The sequence below is a fragment of the Astyanax mexicanus genome, chromosome 3 (assembly GCF_023375975.1).
Source record: "Astyanax mexicanus isolate ESR-SI-001 chromosome 3, AstMex3_surface, whole genome shotgun sequence".
Taxonomy (NCBI): Eukaryota; Metazoa; Chordata; class Actinopteri; order Characiformes; family Acestrorhamphidae; genus Astyanax; species Astyanax mexicanus.
Genome location: NC_064410.1, coordinates 15,774,024 through 15,788,684, shown reverse-complemented (window position 1 = coordinate 15,788,684; position 14,661 = coordinate 15,774,024).

Below are 14,661 nucleotides of genomic sequence, written 5' to 3'. Positions count from 1 at the left end.
GCGCTATAGCAGAAAATCAGTTATATCTAAAGGTACAAGTGGCCTAGGCTTGTTATTCTTTTTTAGTTGTATACTTTGCTGTAGCCTTTACAACTTTGTAATTACATGTGTTTACCAAAAATGCAAAGATTTTCATCAGTGGCCAAAAGAGTAAAAATTGCTCTTTTCGAACTTGTCTTTAAGTCCTTAATCAATCAAAACAAATTTGGTCTTGATGCAATCTTGAGACCCTGTAGGTAAATAATTATCAAAAAAATCTTGACATTTTAACTATTTGAGGCCCATAAACCTTGATCAAACATGTACGTGAAAGCCTTTTCAGAGTTATTTGGCCAAAACTCTGTCAAAGTTTAAAACATGCCAAAACTGTTGAAGCTACTAATTAACAATGACATTTGAAGTACATGTGCCAAGTATGAGCCAAATAAGTCTTCAGTAGGCTCTACAGTGAAAAAATAACTATTTTCAATTTATTCTATTTATCGCTATTTTCCAACCTAAATGGACAGAAGACAGGAACCTTTCACCCTATCAACACACAAATTTATACACATATATAGACTGATAATCTGATCTTGATTGCAAATTTTCAGCCAAATCGGACATGTTTTGCCTCTACAACGGCTGGAAAACTACAGCGATTTTGTAGGCCTCAAGCCTGTATTATCGCTTTTGTCAAATCTAAATTGACAGAAGTCAGGAACCTTTGACCCTATTGACACAGAAATTGACATACATATATAGACTGATATTGTGATCTTGATTGCAAATTTTGAGCCAAATCAGATATTTCTTGCCTCTAATATGGCCAAAGAGCAACAGCCATTTTGTAGGCCATAAGCCTGTATTATCACTTTTTTCAAACCTAAATGGTCAGAAGTCAGGAACCTTTGACCCTATCAACACACAAATTTACATACATGTATATACAGACCACTTGATCATAAGTACTAATTTGGAGCCCAATCGGACTTTTCTTCTCTTTTTAATAAATAGAAACACACTGATAGGGAATGTTCTGTCTTACTTATAGAGTGATAGATTTCCAGCAGGTTATATGTGGTCTCTTGCTGCGCTCTGGTGGTCATTTGGTGAAACAGCTACAGGTGAATTATTCTAAATTAAAGCTCTGCTGAACTTATTCAATCTTGCTTGTCTTGCTTAATTGAACATATTTATCCTTCTTGTTCATGCTGGTCAGCCGCCTGGGTCATTCTTGTTTATGCTCCACCCACTTAATTTTTTTTTAAATTTGCATAATATGCAAAACCTACTTTTGAGATCTTGTCCTTGGATCCTTGACCAATCATGACATGTTTGGTGTCAAACAGTTCAGCAGAGCTTACTCCTCAATAATTATTAAAAAAATCTTTACATTTATAAACAATATGGCCGCCATATGCAAATGAGTTCTACCATGGTGCAGTAAAATGTCTTTAACACTTATAACTTTTGAATGCTTAACCTGACACTAATACCACGTCAGTCCTTTGATCATTACATGATTCTCAGATACCCTGTCAGATTAAGTAGACATACACCCCCCCCAGGGGGCGGAGCCAATGCTCGATAGCTGTTTCTCTAGAACCATACAAGCTATCAAGGTCGTCCTTGCCAATTATCATCTATGGCCCATGCACTAATGGTACACCAAATGAAAATTTGATATGGACACTTTTGTGGTCACTATTAGCCAATCACATTCCAGCAAGCTTTTGACAGGCTGAATGTCAATCAGGTCAAAACCTATGTACTATTATTGATATTATTGGTTATTAATATGTGCCCTTGTCATGCCTCACTGCTAGGCTCTCCGAATGCCCACTAGAGTGCAGCAAGAGACCACATAAAACCTGCTGAACACTACAGCTCAATTTATCAATGCATTTCAACTAGTTTACTCACACCACTCATCTAGCATTGTCATTATGGTCTTTATGGTCACGCTGGTCACCTAGCTTGGTTATGCTGCCCATCCAGCTAGGTCATTCTGGTCATTCACATTGGTCATTATGGTCCTGCTGGTCATTCAGCTTTGTCATCATAGCAATGCTGGTCATCCAGCTTGGTCATACTGGCCAAACACCTTTGCCATGCTGGTCATCCAGTTTGGTGATGCCAGTCAACCAGCAACATGTTTTAAGCCTAACTGGCCTCCAGGGGCCTCTTTGTCTGTAACGCTCGAACCCCGTAAATCGCCGCTTGCGGCTATATTTATTATTATTATTTTTATTTACAAACTTTGCGCCCATTTTTGAGGCCTTTCCGATACTCGAAAACTCATGCATTTTGGCACAGACATCAAAACCCGTGAAAATTTTGAAATTCCATGGTTTATGGGTTTGGGCGTGGTTCAGGAGCTCTATAGCGCCCCCAAACGTTGCCAGTGGCCGGGATGAAGTTTGTCCAATATGCACCAACTTTGGTACACTCATTGACCTCCTCATGCAGAACAATAATCACTCGGTTTTATCAGACTCCGCTCAACAGGAAGTCTGCCATTTTGACAGGAAGTCGCAAAATAAAAAGTTTCCTGTGCTGGTTTGGAGGGGTTATGATGTTCGAAAACTCATAAAACTTGACACGCCTATCTGGCTTAGGCCGTACTTTGAGAATTAATTCGAATTTTGTAAATTCATCTTTAACCAGCTCTCTAGCGCCACCTTTTTTACATCACATTTATGGAAAGCACTCAGCCTCTTGATAATTGGCAGATTCAATAAGGCCTCAAAATTATTTAGAAACGTTTTGTCATTTTTTTGTGTGTGTAGCTAAATGACTCTACAGCGCCCCCTATTTATTTTAGCTAATTAATTAACTGTGGCCTTCTCAAAAATTCTCCAATATTCATGATATTTGGTAGAAACATAGACAACATGATCCCGCACATATTACCAATAGGCATGCATTTGCTCCGCCCAACAGGAAGTCGGCCATATTGGAATTTGTGACATTTTTACACATTTTTCACATACTCATTCGAACTCCTCCTAGAGTCTTTGTCAGATTACCTCAAAATTGGGCGTGGATAGGCTCCAGACATAAGTGGAGATAAATTGCGAAGGAATAGTCAATAGCTGAAACGGTGTCGTAATGGCGGGCAATTGATTAACTAGAGACGCAACACTAAACCAAAGTGAAACCATGACACGGTCAGAACACAGATAATTGGAAATTCCTGAAATTTGGCGAAAACACAAGAGACATCATTAGACACGTTTGCCGTATTGGTAGGACTGACTCCACCCAACAGGAAGTCGGCCATTTTGAAATATGTGCATTTTACACACATTTTTTGCATACTTTGTCGAACTCCTCCTAGGGAATTTGTTGAATACTCTTGATATTTGTCAACAATAAACTACTAACGCACCTGATGATAAATTGCGAAGGAATAGTCGATATCTTAAACGGGGACGAAATCGCAGACAGTTGAATTGCTTGAGATACCCCATTAAAACAGGAAGTGAATACATTCTTGTGTTGGTAGGTGTTTGAGGAGGTTAAAATGGATGAAAACTCACAAAACTTTACAGGCCTGCTTGTTTTACGTGGTCCTTTGGTCTGAAATTGAAATTTCATATATACGCATTTCATTGGCTCTATAGCGCCACCTAGGTTTCAATGAATATTTGACATTACGGGAATAATCAAAAACTCTTGAAAATTGTCAGATTGCATAGGACCTAAAAACACATTACAAATATTGTGATAATTTTTTCAAGTGTAGCTAGCTGACTCTACAGCGCCCCCTAATTTGTTCAGTTAATAAATTAGCTCTGGATGTGTCAAAATTGGTCTAATGTTCTCCAATTTTGGTAGGAATGTAGATACTGTGACCCTGCACATATTTGCAATTGGCTTGTATTAGCTCCGCCCAACAGGAAGTCGGCCATATTGGAATTTGTAAGATTTTTACACTTTTTTCAAAAACTCATTTAAACTGCTCCTAAAGTCTTTGTCAGATTACCTCTTATTTCACTGTAAATGAACAACAGACATATTTGATGAAAACTGCCCAAGGATTAGTTGATCGCTAAAACAGTGACGTAATAGCGGGCAATTGATTGACTAGAGACGCAACACTAAACCAAAGTGAAACCATGACACGGTCAGAACACAGATGATTGAAAATTCATGAAACTTGGCAAAAACACAAGAGACATCATTACACATGTTTTCAGTATTGGTAGGACTGACTCCGCCCAACAGGAAGTCGGCCATTTTGAAATATGTGAATTTTACATACATTTTTTGCGTATGTTGTCAAACTACTCCTAGAAATTTTGTTGAATTCTCTTGGTATTTGGTAAAAATAAACACTGAACATATCTGATGACAAATTGTGAAGGAATAGTCGATATCTTAAACGAAGACGAAATGACGGACGGTTGAATTTTTGAGATGCCACCTCAAAACAGGAAGTTGACACCTAGGTAATGCAAGGTGTTTTGAGGAGGTTATAACTGAGGAAAACTCACAAAATTTGACCGGCCTGCTTATCTGAGGCGGTTCTTTGATCTAGAATTAAAAATTCAAATACATGTGTTTTCACAGCTCTATAGCGCCACCTATATTTTAAATGAATATTTGACATTTTTGGCAGAATAGAAAACTCTTGAAAATTGGCACACTCAATGAGACCTCAAAATTACTTTCACCGGTTTCTCGGTTTGGCCCGGTACGATTTGCGCTGGTGTGCGAGGGCCCTACGTCCCCCTGTGACAGGGGGACAACTCGTTATTTTTATTTTTAAACTTCGCGCCCATTTTTGAGGCCTTTCTGATACTCGAAAACTCTTGAATTTTGGCACAGACATCAAAGCCGGTGAAAAATTTGAAATTTCACAGTTCCTGGGCTTGGTCGTTGATCAGGAGCTCTATAGCGCCCCCAAACGTTGCTAGTGGCCGGGATAAAGTTTGTCCAATGTGCACCAACTTTGGTACGCTCATTGACCTCATTATACCGATCAAGAATCACTTGGATTTATTTGACTCCGCCTAACAGGAAGTCTGCCATTTTGGCAGGAAGTCGCAAAATAAAAAGTTTCCCGTGGTGTTTTGGGTGGGTTACGATGTTCGAAAACTCATAAAATTTCACAGGCATATTGAGCATAGGCTGTACTTTGATGTAAAATTGGAATTTTTCATATTCATAATTTATCAGCTCTCTAGCGCCACCTATTTTATATGACATTTAAAGAAAGCTCTTAGCCTCTTCTAAATAAGCAGACCCAATAATGCCTTTAAATGATTTCGAGAAATGTAATCGTTTTTCTAATGTGGAGCTAAATGACTCTACAGCGCCCCCTATTTGGTTTAGGCTAATAAATTAGCGGTAGCTGTCTCAAATTTTCCCCAATGTTCAAGATTTTTGGTAGAAAAATAGATATTACGATGCCACACATAATACCCATTGGCATGTATTAGCTCCGCCCAACAGGAAGTCGGCCATTTTGAAAAATGTTAAATTTTTACACATTTTTCACGAACTCATTCGAACTCCTCCTAGAGTCTTTGTCAGATTACAACTAAATTGTCTGTGGATAGTCTCCAGACATACGTGGTGCTAAATTGCGAAGGAATAGTCGATAGCTGAAACGATGACGTAATGGCGGGCAATTGATTTAATGGAGACACAACACTAAACCAAATAGAAACATTAGCATGGTCAGAATACAGCTGCTTGGAAATTCATGAAACTTGGCAAAAATATAAAAGACATCATTACACACGTTTTCAGTGTTGATATAATTGACTCCGCCCAACAGGAAGTCGGCCATTTTGAAAAACGTGCATTTTACACACATTTTTTGCATACTTTGTCGAACTCCTCCTAGGGAGTTTGTTGAATACTCTTGATATTTGTCAACAATAAACTACTACCATCCTTGATGATAAATTGCGAAGGAATAGTCGATATCTTAAACGAGGACGAAATGGCGGACAGTTGAATTGCTTGAGATACCCCATTAAAATAGGAAGTAAATACATTCTGGTGTTAGTAGGTGTTTGAGGAGGTTAAACAGGTTGAACACTCACAAAACTTTTCAGGCCTGCTTGATTTAAGCGGTCCTTTGATTAAAAATTTAAATTTCATATATACATATTTCATTGGCTCTATAGCGCCACCTAGGTTTCAATGCATATTTGACATTACGGAAATGCTCAAAAACTCTTGAAAATTGTCAGATTCCATAAAATCTAAAAAACACTTTACAAATATTGTGATAATTTTTTCATGTGTAGCTAGCGGACTCTACAGCGCCCCCTAATTCGTACGGTTAATAAATTAGCTTTGGATGTGTCAAAATTTGTCTAATCTTCTCAAATTTTGGTAGGAGCGTAGATACTATGACTTTGCACATATTTGCAATTGGTTTGTATTAGCTCTGCCCAACAGGAAGTCGGCCATTTTGAAATTTGTGTAATTTTTACAAATTTTTAACAAACTCATTTAAACTGCTCCTAAAGTCTTTGTCAGATTACCTCTAAATTAGCTGAGAATGAACATCAGACACAGTTGATGAAAATTGCCAAAGGAATAGTTGATCGCTAAAACGGTGACGTAATGGCGGGCAATTAATTGACTAGAGACGCAACACTAAACCAAAGTGAAACCATGACACAGTCAGAACACAGATGATTAAAAATTCATGAAACTTGACAAAAACACAAGAGACATCATTAGACACGTTTTCAGTATTGGTAGGACTGACTCCGCCCAACAGGAAGTCGGCCATTTTGAAATATCTGAATTTTACATACATTTTTTGTGTATATTGTCAAACTACTCCTAGAAATTTTCTTGAATTCTCTTGGTATTTGGTAAAAATAAACATTAAACATATCTGATGATAAATTGTGAAGGAATAGTCGATATCTCAAACGAGGACAAAATGGCAGATGGTTGAATTTGTGAGATGCCACATCAAAAGAGGAGGTCAAAACCTTGGTAATGCCAGGTGTTTTGAGGAGGTTATAACGGAGAAAAACTCACAAAATTTGACCGGCCTGCTTATCTGAGGCTGTTGTTTGATCTAGAATTAGAATTTCAAATACATGTATTTTAACAGCGCTATAGCGCCACCTGTATTTTAAATGGATATTTCACATGTTTAACAGGATAGAAAACTCTTGAAAATTGGCACACTCAATAAGACCTCAAAATTACTTTTACTGGTTTCTCGGTTTGGCCCGGTATGATTTGCGCTGTTGTGCGAGGGCCCTACGTCCCCCTGTGACAGGGGGACAACTCGTTATTATTATTATTATTTTTATTTTTAAACTTCCCGCCCATTTTTGAGGCCTTTCTGATACTCAAAAACTCTTGAATTTTGGCACAGACATCAAAGCCGGTGAAAAATTTGAAATTTCACAGTTCCTGGGCTTGGGCGTTGATCAGGAGCTCTATAGCGCCCCCAAACGTTGCTAGTGGCCGGGATAAAGTTTGTCCAATGTGCACCAACTTTGGTACGCTCATTGACCTCATTATACCGATCAAGAATCACTTGGATTTATTTGACTCCGCCTAACAGGAAGTCGGCCATTTTGGCAGGAAGTCGCAAAATAAAAAGTTTCCTGTGGTGTTTTGGGTGGGTTACGATGTTCGAAAACTCATAAAATTTCACAGGCATTGTGGGCATAGGCTGTACTTTGATGTAAAATTGGAATTTTTCATATTCATAATTTATCAGCTCTCTAGCGCCACCTATTTTATATGACATTTATAGAAAGCTCTTAGCCTCTTCTAAATAAGCAGACCCAATAATGCCTTTAAATGATTTCGAGAAATGTAATCGTTTTTCTAATGTGGAGCTAAATGACTCTACAGCGCCCCCTATTTGGTTTAGGCTAATAAATTAGCGGTAGCTGTCTCAAATTTTCCCCAATGTTCAAGATTTTTGGTAGAAAAATAGATATTACGATGCCACACATAATACCCATTGGCATGTATTAGCTCCGCCCAACAGGAAGTCGGCCATTTTGAAAAATGTTAAATTTTTAAACATTTTTCACGAACTCATTCGAACTCCTCCTAGAGTCTTTGTCAGATTACAACTAAATTGTCTGTGGATAGTCTCCAGACATACGTGGTGCTAAATTGCGAAGGAATAGTCGATAGCTGAAACGATGACGTAATGGCGGGCAATTGATTTAATGGAGACACAACACTAAACCAAATAGAAACATTAGCATGGTCAGAATACAGCTGCTTGGAAATTCATGAAACTTGGCAAAAATATAAAAGACATCATTACACACGTTTTCAGTGTTGATATGATTGACTCCGCCCAACAGGAAGTCGGCCATTTTGAAAAACGTGCATTTTACACACATTTTTTGCATACTTTGTCGAACTCCTCCTAGGGAATTTGTTGAATACTCTTGATATTTGTCAACAATAAACTACTACCATCCTTGATGATAAATTGTGAAGGAATAGTCGATATCTTAAACGAGGACGAAATGGCGGACAGTTGAATTGCTTGAGATACCCCATTAAAATAGGAAGTAAATACATTCTGGTGTTGGTAGGTGTTTGAGGAGGTTAAACAGGTTGAGCACTCACAAAACTTTTCAGGCCTGCTTGATTTAAGCAGTACTTTGATTAAAAATTGAAATTTCATATATACATATTTCATTGGCTCTATAGCGCCACCTAAGTTTCAATGCATATTTGACATTACGTAAATGCTCAAAAACTCTTGAAAATTGTCAGATTCCATAAGATCTAAAAAACACTTTACAAATATTGTGATAATTTTTTCATGTGTAGCTAGCGGACTCTACAGCGCCCCCTAATTCGTACGGTTAATAAATTAGCTTTGGATGTGTCAAAATTTGTCTAATCTTCTCAAATTTTGGTAGGAGCGTAGATACTATGACTTTGCACATATTTGCAATTGGTTTGTATTAGCTCCGCCCAACAGGAAGTCGGCCATTTTGAAATTTGTGTAATTTTTACAAATTTTTAACAAACTCATTTAAACTGCTCCTAAAGTCTTTGTCAGATTACCTCTAAATTAGCTGAGAATGAACATCAGACACAGTTGATGAAAATTGCCAAAGGAATAATTGATCGCTAAAACGGTGACGTAATGGCGGGCAATTGATTGACTAGAGACGCAACACTAAACCAAAGTGAAACCATGACACAGTCAGAACACAGATGATTAAAAATTCATAAAACTTGGCAAAAACACAAGAGACATCATTAGACACGTTTTCAGTATTGGTAGGACTGACTCCGCCCAACAGGAAGTCGGCCATTTTGAAATATCTGAATTTTACATACATTTGTTGTGTATATTGTCAAACTACTCCTAGAAATTTTCTTGAATTCTCTTGGTATTTGGTAAAAATAAACAATAAACATATCTGATGATAAATTGTGAAGGAATAGTCGATATCTCAAACGAGGACGAAATGGCAGATGGTTGAATTTGTGAGATGCCACATCAAAACAGGAGGTCAAAACCTAGGTAATGCCAGGTGTTTTGAGGAGGTTATAACGGAGAAAAACTCACAAAATTTGACCGGCCTGCTTATCTGAGGCTGTTGTTTGATGTAGAATTAGAATTTCAAATACATGTATTTTAACAGCGCTATAGCGCTACCTGTATTTTAAATGGATATTTCACATGTTTAACAGGATAGAAAACTCTTGAAAATTGGCACACTCAATAAGACCTCAAAATTACTTTTACCGGTTTCTCGGTTTGGCCCGGTACGATTTGCGCTGTTGTGCGAGGGCCCTACGTCCCCCTGTGACAGGGGGACAACTCGTTATTATTAGGGCCCGAGCACCGAAGGCGCAGGCGAAGCCTGCACCGGAGGTGCAAAGCCCTATTGTTTTTGGTCCGTTTATTATTAGGGCCCGAGCACCGAAGGCGCAGGCGAAGCCTGCACCGGAGGTGCAAAGCCCTATTGTTTTTGGTCCGTTTATTATTATTATTATTATTATTCTGCCTCTTTGCGTCCATTTTTGAGGCATTTCCGATACTCGAAAACTCACGCATTTTGGCACAGACCTCAAGCTCGGCGAAAATTTTAAAGTTCCATAGAGGCTGGACTTTGGCGTTGTTCAGGAGCTCTATAGCGCCCCCAAACGTCGGCAGTGGCCGGGATGAAGTTTGTCCAACGTGCACCAACTTTGGTACGCTCATTGACCTCCTCATAAACAACAAGAATCACTAGGTTTTATTTGACTCCGCCCAACAGGAAGTCGGCCATTTTGACAGGAAGTTGCAAAATAAAAAGTTTCCCGCTGGGTTTCGGAGGGGTTAGGATGTTTGAAAACTCCTAAAATTTTACAGATCTATTCGGGTTAGGCCATACTTTGACCGTAAGTTGGAATTTCGTAAATTCGTCTTTCATCAGCTCTCTAGCGCCACCTATTTTATATCATATTTATGAAAAGCTCTCAGCCTCTTGATAATTGGCAAATTCAATAAGTATTTGAAATGATTTAGGAATATTTTGTCGTTTTTCTCATGTGTAGCTAGAGGACTCTACAGCGCCCCCTATTTTGTTTAGGCCATTAAATTAGCTGTAGCTGTCTCAAAATTTCTCCAATATTCTCGATTTTTGGCAACAACATAGAAACTATCATCCCGCACATATTACCCATTGGCTTGTACTAGCTCTGCCCAACAGGAAGTCGGCCATTTTGAAATTTGTGGAATTTTTACACATTTTTCACGAACTCATTCAAACTCCTCCTAGAGTCTTTGTCATATTACCTCTAAATTTGGTGTGGATAGGCTCCAGACATACATGGTGATAAATTGCGAATGAATAGTCGATAGCTGAAACGATGACGTAATGGCGGACAATTAATTTAATGGAGACGCAACACTAGACCAAAGTGAAACCATGACACGGTCATAAAACAGATGATTGAAAAATCATGAAACTTGGTAAAAACACAAGAGACATCATAAGACACGTTTTTAGTATTGGAATGATTGACTCCGCCCAACAGGAAGTCGGCCATTTTGAAATATGTGCATTTTACACACATTTTTTGCATACTTTGTCGAACTCCTCCTAGGGAATTTGTTGAATACTCTTGATATTTGTCAGCAAAAAACTACTACCATCCGTGATGATAAATTGCGAAGGAATAGTCGATATCTTAAACGAGGACGAAATGGCGGACAGTTGAACTGCTTGAGATGCCCCATTAAAACAGGAAGTGAATACATTCTGGTGTTAGTAGGTGTTTGAGGAGGTTAAAAAGGTTGAAAACTCTCGAAAATTTACAGGCCTGCTTGATTTAAGCAGTACTTTGATCTGAAATTAAAATTTCATATATACGTATTTCATTGGCTCTATAGCGCCACCTAGGTTTCAATGCATATTTGACCTTACGGGAATGCTCAAAACCTCTTGAAAATTGACAGATTGCATAAGACCTAAAAACACTTTACAAATATTTTGACAATTTTTTCATGTATAGCTAGCGGACTCTACAGCGCCCCCTAATTGGTTTGTTTAATAAATTAGCTGTGGATGTGTCAAAATTTGTCTAATCTTCTCAACTTTTGGTAGGATCGTAGATAGTATGACCCTGCACATATTTGCAATTGGCTTGTATTAGCTCCGCCCAACAGGAAGTCGGCCATATTGGAATTTGTAATATTTTTACACATTTTTCACAAACTAATTTAAACTGCTCCTAAAGTCTTTGTCAGATTACCTCTTATTTCGCTGTAAATGAACAACAGACATATTTGATGATAATTGCCAAAGGATTAGTTGATCGGTAAAACGGTGACCCAATGGCGAGCAATTGAGTCACTAGAGACGCAACACTAAACCAAAGTGAAACCATGACATGGTCAGAAAACAGATTATTGAAAATTCATGAAACTTGGCAAAAACACAAAAGACATCATTACACACATTTTCAGCATTGGTAGGACTGACTCCGCCCAACAGGAAGTCGGCCATTTTGAAATATCTGCATTTTACACACATTTTTTGTGTACATTGTCAAACTACTCCTAGCAAATTTGATGAATTCTCTTGGTATTTGGTAAAAATAAACATTGAACATATCTGATGATAAATTGTGAAGGAATAGTCGATATCTCAAACGAGGACGAAATGGCAGATGGTTGAATTTTTGAGATCCCACATCAAAACAGGAGGTGAAAACCTAGGTAATGCCAGTTGTTTTGAGGAGGTTATAACGGAGAAAAACTCACAAAATTTGACCAGCCTGCTTATCTAAGGCTGTTGTTTGATGTAGAATTAGAATTTCAAATACATGTATTTTAACAGCGCCATAGCGCCACCTGTATTTTAAATGGATATTTCACATGTTTAACAGGATAGAAAACTCTTGAAAATTGGCACACTCAATAAGACCTCAAAATTACTTTTACCGGTTTCTCGGTTTGGCCCGGTACGATTTGCGCTGTTGTGCGAGGGCCCTACGTCCCCCTGTGACAGGGGGACAACTCGTTATTATTATTATTCTGCCTCTTTGCGTCCATTTTTGAGGCATTTCCGATACTCGAAAACTCACGCATTTTGGCACAGACCTCAAGCTCGGCGAAAATTTTAAAGTTCCATAGAGGCTGGACTTTGGCGTTGTTCAGGAGCTCTATAGCGCCCCCAAACGTCGGCAGTGGCCGGGATGAAGTTTGTCCAACGTGCACCAACTTTGGTTCGCTCATTGACCTCCTCATAAACAACAAGAATCACTAGGTTTTATTTGACTCCGCCCAACAGGAAGTCGGCCATTTTGACAGGAAGTTGCAAAATAAAAAGATTCCCGCTGGGTTTCGGAGGGGTTAGGATGTTTGAAAACTCCTAAAATTTTACAGAGCTATTCGGGTTAGGCCATACTTTGACCGTAAGTTGGAATTTCGTAAATTCGTCTTTCATCAGCTCTCTAGCGCCACCTATTTTATATCATATTTACGAAAAGCTCTCAGCCTCTTGATGATTGGCAGATTCAATAAGTATTTGAAATGATTTAGGAATATTTTGTCGTTTTTCTCATGTGTAGCTAGAGAACTCTACAGCGCCCCCTATTTTGTTTAGGCCATTAAATTAGCTGTAGCTGTCTCAAAATTTCTCCAATATTCTCGATTTTTGGCAACAACATAGAAACTATCATCCCGCACATATTACCCATTGGTTTGTACTAGCTCTGCCCAACAGGAAGTCGGCCATTTTGAAATTTGTGGAATTTTTACACATTTTTCACGAACTCATTCAAACTCCTCCTAGAGTCTTTGTCATATTACCTCTAAATTTGTCGTGGATAGGCTCCAGACATACATGGTGATAAATTGCGAAGGAATAGTCGATAGCTGAAACGATGACGTAATGGCGGACAATTAATTTAATGGAGACGCAACACTAGACCAAAGTGAAACCATGACACGGTCATAAAACAGATGATTGAAAAATCATGAAACTTGGTAAAAACACAAGAGACATCATAAGACACGTTTTTAGTATTGGAATGATTGACTCCGCCCAACAGGAAGTCGGCCATTTTGAAATATGTGCATTTTACAAACATTTTTTGCATACTTTGTCGAACTCCTCCTAGGGAATTTGTTGAATACTCTTGATATTTGTCAGCAAAAAACTACTACCATCCGTGATGATAAATTGCGAAGGAATAGTCGATATCTTAAACGAGGACGAAATGGCGGACAGTTGAACTGCTTGAGATGCCCCATTAAAACAGGAAGTGAATACATTCTGGTGTTAGTACGTGTTTGAGGAGGTTAAAAAGGTTGAAAACTCTCGAAAATTTACAGGCCTGCTTGAATTAAGCAGTACTGTCATCTGAAATTAAAATTTCTTGTATACGTATTTCATTGGCTCTATAGCGCCACCTAGGTTTCAATGCATATTTGACATTATGGGAATGCTCAAAACCTCTTGAAAATTGACAGATTGCATAAGACCTAAAAACACTTTACAAATATTTTGACAATTTTTTCATGTATAGCTAGCAGACTCTACAGCGCCCCCTAATTCGTTTGTTTAATAAATTAGCTGTGGATGTGTCAAAATTTGTCTAATCTTCTCAAATTTTGGTAGGATCGTAGATAGTATGACCCTGCACATATTTGCAATTGGCTTGTATTAACAGGAAGTCGGCCATTTTGGCAGGAAGTCGCAAAATAAAAAGTTTCCCGTGGTGTTTTGGGTGGGTTATGATGTTCGAAAACTCATAAAATTTCACAGGCATATTGGGCATAGGCTGTACTTTGATGTAAAATTGGAATTTTTCATATTCATAATTTATCAGCTCTCTAGCGCCACCTATTTTATATGACATTTATAGAAAGCTCTTAGGCTCTTCTAAATTATCAGACCCAATAATGCCTTTAAATCATTTCGAGAAATGTAATCATTTTTCTAATGTGGTGCTAAATGACTCTACAGCGCCCCCTATTTGGTTTAGGCTAATAAATTAGCGGTAGCTGTCTCAAATTTTCCCCAATGTTCAAGATTTTTGGTAGAAACATAGATATTACGATGCCACACATAATAGCCATAGGCATGTATTAGCTCCGCCCAACAGGAAGTCGGCCATTTTGAAAAATTTTAAATTTTTACACATTTTTCACGAACTCATTCGAACTCCTCCTAGAGTCTTTGTCAGATTACAACTAAATGGTCT